The following is a 6,000-nucleotide window of genomic DNA, read 5'->3' as shown; positions in this document are numbered from 1 at the left end:
CTGTCTGCTACCTCTTATCTGCATCACCCTGACAAGCCATACAGAATGCAACAGTATTCTTATTTGCAAGTTTGAAACTGAGTAACATTCCAACTGATACAATGTAAAACACAACAAATAATAATAGTAGAATTTGTTTGAAAAAGCTAGAAAGGAATTTCATGGGATTAAATACCAAGAAATATTCCAGATCTGGGGAGCTTGTTGGGAATGAAGGGAAAATCAGATGGGATTCATATAATTGGATCGGCATGTACTCAGTGGGTTGAATGGCCTCTTTATATACTGTGTGACTGTGTGTTGCTACAGACTCTTCTCTCCATCAGTCTTACACAAGTCATAGAGTCATAGAGCGCTACGGCATGGAAACTGGCCCTTTGGCCCATCTAGTCTGTGCTGATCAGTTATTCTGCCCTTCAATCCTCACCTCCCATCCATCCTCTCCTATCCATGTACTGATCCAGACTTCTCTTGAGTGCTGCAATGAAAAATCCACATCACCCACTTCTGCAGATCGTTCCACACGTGCCACCCTTTGAGTGTAGAAGCTCCCCCTTAAACAGTTCACCTTTCACCCTTAGCCCATGACCTCTAGTTCTAGTCTCACCAACGTCAGTGGAAAGAGACAGCTCACATTTACCCTATCTATACCCCTCATAATTTTGTATACCCCTAACAAATCTCTCCTCAGTCTCCTACGCTCCAGAGAGTAAAGTCCTAACCTATTCAACCTTTCCCTACAACTTAGGTCCTCAAGTCCCAGCAACATCTTTGTAACTTTTCTCTGCACTCTTTCAGTCTTATCAATAGCTTTCCAGTAGGTAGGAGACCAGAACTGCTCACAATACTCCACATTTCGACTCATGAGCATCTTAACTCTTAGCTGTGACTATGACCTCAATTCCTATTTTATTAATTCTAAGTCCATTTCTGGACGCAGCTGAAGCTGGTGATGAAATGATGTCATTGTCCTGGCTGAACCTGTCTGAAGTTTCCCTGTAATTTCCCAAGGTTCATCCCCCTCCCTGGAACCCTCTAAATAGTACTAAAGAGTCACGCCCATTCAATTTCAAGGTCAGTTTATTGCCACTCAACTGTATCCATGTATACTACTGAATAAAACAATGCTCCTCTGGCCCAAGGTGCACAACACAGCGCGAAGAACTCACACACAACACATAAATTAATATTATCACGAATAAATATACAAGTAATTAAATAATAAATTGCCAATTAATTATCCCTTCCTTTGTTATAGCCCTTTTGTATGCAGTTTATTCCATATATGTTCATGCATCACTTAATCCAGTTAGTCCAATGTCATTCATTTTCACTGAAAGGTTATTAGGATAGAGAAGAGCTTTGAACTTATCAGTACTCAGAGAAGAGCTTCTTACTTACTGGAATTCCATAGACAGTTGTCGTCGAAGTCTGTGTTGATAAAACAGGTTAACTAACTCTAAATGTGCCCTTGCTTTAATCTTGTTTGTGGAAAGAGGTATCTCTTGCTGATTTTCTAGCTTGAAGACTGGTTCCTAAAAGAAAGCAACACACACAAAATGCTGGAGGAGCTCAGGAGGTCTGGCATCATCTATGGAAAAGATGCTGTCCTAGTATAGGTCTGATTTTTTTTGTGTGATCTAAATTTTGCTCAGTTGTTTTTATCTGGAGTTAAAATACAGTACAGTACTTGCACACAAATTATACGCCTACTTGGTGTAGTCTTTCAGTGATTCTATTATGGTTATTGGATTTATTGAGTCTTAGGGTTGTATATAGTGACATATATGTACTTTGATAATATATTTTATTTGAAACTTTGAAATGTGCCTCTTCCTGTTGAGGCAGAAATGTGCAACTCTGCCACCTATTGACCACTTTTGGCAACTGTACTGTGACTTGTTTACATAGAAAATATCCATTGTAGCCATAACGAATTACGAGAGGTTTATTGGTGTCATTCCAATGAGACCCAAACTTATTTTTGTCATAAAAATCACCATGAAGTGATTGCAGCTATTGATAACTGCTGATTTATTTTTCTTTAGTTGGTCACCGAGTATCATTTATATGTTGGGCAAACAAAGTGACTAGATATAAATTTTATCTGAATTTGTGATTTGTGGATGTGGTTGGGGAGGGATGGTAGCAGTTGGGTGGTTGTAGGAAGTTGTGGAGAATCAACTGATTATGAGAGACATAGATAGATACCATCTTTTTCAGGGTTGAAATGTCTAATACCTGAGGGTATGCATTTAAGGTGAAAGTGGGCAATTTCAAAGGAGAGGCAAGGGAGTGTCAAGTTTTTTACACAGGGTGATGGGTGTCTAGAAGGTGGTTGTAGAAGCAGATTCATTAGAGACTTTTAAGAGATGTTTAGATAGGGACATGATTGTGAGGAAATGAAAGGATATTGCATTGGCAGAGGGATTAGTTTAGTTGGCCATTTGATTACAAATTTAATTGGATCAGCACCACATTGTGGGCTGAAGGGCCTCTTCCTAAGCTGTCCTGTCTTCTTTTCCATGTTCTGTGAAGGAACCATTTATCTGAGAGAGTTCAAACTCTGGGGAAAGGTATTTGGATAGAAAGGCACTGAGAGATGTGGGTTTAATGCAGCAAATGGGATTCATGTAGATAGGCAACAAGTTGTGCAACGAGCCTGTATCTGTACTGTACACCCTATCGCACGATGCCTCTGACTGTAGGATCCCTAGAACTGATACAGACTAACAGAGTCAGACAACACAGAAATCAGCCTTTAGGCGGCCCATTGAGTCCATACCAACCATAAAGTACAGGATTGCACTCATTCTATTTTATTCTTTCCACATTTCAATGAATGTTGTGCCAACTCCTTCACCTACTCCAAAATCAATCTAACCCTTCCCTCCCAAATAGCCCTCCATTTTTCTTTCATCAATGTACCTATCTAAGAGTCTCTTAAATGCCCTGGGAGGTCTCCTGTCCTGACTAAAAAACTTCAAAGTTCATTAATAAGTATTGTGACACTCTGGGGGGGGGGGGTCGAGAGCCCACCCCAGCATTCCTAATGACCAGCGCTATTTATTGTTCTTGTTTTAAGATGCTTTTGTGGGATTATGTTGGGATGTTCAAGTCCATTTGTTGTTACCTCCTAGCTTGGTTTATACAGTTATTCGCTTGTATGTTTATGGGTCAGCCTATAGGGTGTGTAATTATCACCTCCCCTGCCTGTATGTGACTGAGTGGGTTCTCTCCCCAGGTCATAGTAGAGGAGTAGAACAAAGAAATACAATAGAGTCGCTGAAAAGCTACACACTAACCCAAACTGACTAACAACCAATGTGCCAAGGAAGACAAACTGTTCAAATATAAAAATGGAAACATAATAATAATATTAATAAAACATAAATTAATGAAACTGAGAATAATGCTAAAATAATACTGAACGTAATAAATAATTTGGGACACGCATTCAACAGTTGTACAGCTCCTATATGAAGCAATCCTACCTGCTCTCTCTCTTGTGCATCTAAAATTTAATCTGCCTTGGATAAATGGGTGGTTCACGGTCAGCATGGAATTGATATGGCTGAAGGGTCTGTTTCTATTTCGCAAAGACTCTATAATTTATTTTAAGACTAACCCTTAGTTCTAGACATCTCGTCAAGTTCATGTTCATGTTTAATTATCTTTCGACCATGCCTGAATATACACAAGTGAAATAGCATTCCTCTGGGGCCAAGGTCATAGTCATAGTCATACTTTATTGATCCCGGGGAAATTGGTTTACGTTACAGTTGCTCCATAAATAATTAAATAGTAATATGTAAATTATGCCAGTAAATTATGAAATAAGTCCAGGACCAGCCTATTGGCTCAGGGTGTCTGACCCTCCAAGGGAGGAGTTGTAAGGTTTGATGGCCACAGGCAGGAATGACTTCCTATGGTGCTCTGTGTTGCATCTCGGTGGAATGAGTCTCTGGCTGAATGTACTCCTGTGCCCAACCAGTACATTATGTAGTGGATGGGAGACATTGTCCAAGATGGCATGCAACTTGGACAGCATCCTCTTTTCAGACACCACCGTGAGAGAGTCCAGTTCCATCCCCACAACATCACTGGCCAAAACACATTGGTGCAAGGTGCAAAACACATTGCCAACAGCACACAGCACACTGCACATAGCACATAGCACAAATAGCCCATATGTACGATTTCAGAAAACCAAACAGTTACAAAGAGTGTCATGGCTGTAGAATTGATGGTAGGTTGTCCTGGTCCTGCTTGTTCTTCCTGCAAGCAAACATCATGTGAACTCTGGAGGCAGTACCCATGGGAGAGGCCAGCCATCAACCCAGGTACGGATCCCAGGACACTCTGCAGAAGCTCTTCCGCACTGCCTCAGGACCTCCTCTCCTGGTGGGCTGCAACAGCCGATCCCATGGTCTCAGCCTGGTCCTTGCCACAACCAAGGCAAATCAGCCCCCTTGCCGTCGGTCCGTCAGTCTTGCCAGTGAAACAGTGAACCGGACTTTTCAGTATTCTGAGTTACCAATGTCCAAAAGGGACTTGCAATCATAGTAAAAACATCGAAGACATGTGCACTGCATTCTGTCCGATGGTGCACACCAAACCCTGGCGACAACACAATAATGGTACACAATAATTCCAGCTCCATCTCTATCGAGCAACTCACTGATGGGATAGTTCTGCAGTACTTAATGTCCTTAGTATCCGGCAGTAACTTGCAATCATAAAAAAAGACATACAAGATGAACAAATACACTTTTGATTGAACTCGGAGTGGTTGCTATGTCTGAGTGCGCCACCATCTTACCAGATCTATCCTGCATCCACCCTGTTACGTAGACATCACGGCCAAGAAAGATCAACACACCTCCACTTCCTCAGAAAGCTAAAGAAACTTGACATGTTCCCGTTGACCTTTACCAATTTTTACCAATGCAGCACAGAAAGCATCCTGTCTCAATGCATAATGGCTTGGTATGGCAACTGCTCTGTATGTGATCGTAAGGAATTGCAAGGAGTTATGAAAACAGCTCAGTGCATCAAAAAAAAACAGCCTCCCCTCCATGGACTTTATCTACTTCTCAATGCTTCAGTAAGGCAGCCAATATTGCCACAGTCATGTAGCAATTAGTGTGATGCTGTTACAGCTCATTTGAGTTCAGAGTTCAAATCCAGCGTCCTCTGTAAGGAGTCTCTGTACATCCTCCCCATGGAATGCATGGGTTTTCACTGGGTCTCCCACTTTCCTCCCACAATATAAAAATGTACCAGGCAGGTTAATTAATCATTGTAAATTGTCACGCGATTAGGTTAGGGTTAAATTGGGATCGTCAGGGGCTGCTGGGCGGTACAACTTGCAGGGCCAGAAGAGGCTATTCTATGCTGTATCTCTAAATATAAATAAATAAATAAATAAACATAATCAGAGATCACACTCACCCTAGGTGTTCTGTCTTCTCCCCTGTCTCGCTGGGCAGAGATACAAAAACCTGAAAGCAGGGACCACCACACTCAAGGACAGCTTCTACCCCACTGTTATAAAACGAGTACAATAAGATAGACTCTTGATGTCACTATCTACCTCATTATTAATACATTAAAAATAATGTATTATTTTTAATATAATGTATTATTTTTAATGTATTATATCCCCAATCAGAAGGCTCTTGGACCAGAAGGGATAACGTCACTCAGCTTCAGCCACACCTATTGACAAACTTTCAAAGCGTCTTCAGCTCATGATATCAATATTTATTCCTTATTATGATTATTATTATTATTATTCTGTATTGTTTTCTTCTTGTATTTGCAGCTTGTTGTCTTTTGCATATTGGATGTCTTTTTGTGTGGTTTTTCATTGATTCTAGCTTGCTTCCTGTACTTACTGTGAATGCTCACAAGAAATTGAATCTCAGGAAAGGACTTTGTGACATATATGCACTTGGATCACAAGTTTACTTCGAACTTTGAACTTCTGAATTTATT

The sequence above is a fragment of the Mobula hypostoma genome, chromosome 6, assembly GCF_963921235.1.
Source record: "Mobula hypostoma chromosome 6, sMobHyp1.1, whole genome shotgun sequence".
Lineage (NCBI taxonomy): Eukaryota > Metazoa > Chordata > Chondrichthyes > Myliobatiformes > Myliobatidae > Mobula > Mobula hypostoma.
The sequence above is the reverse complement of the archived record's forward strand: the minus strand, read 5'-3'. Positions refer to the sequence as shown.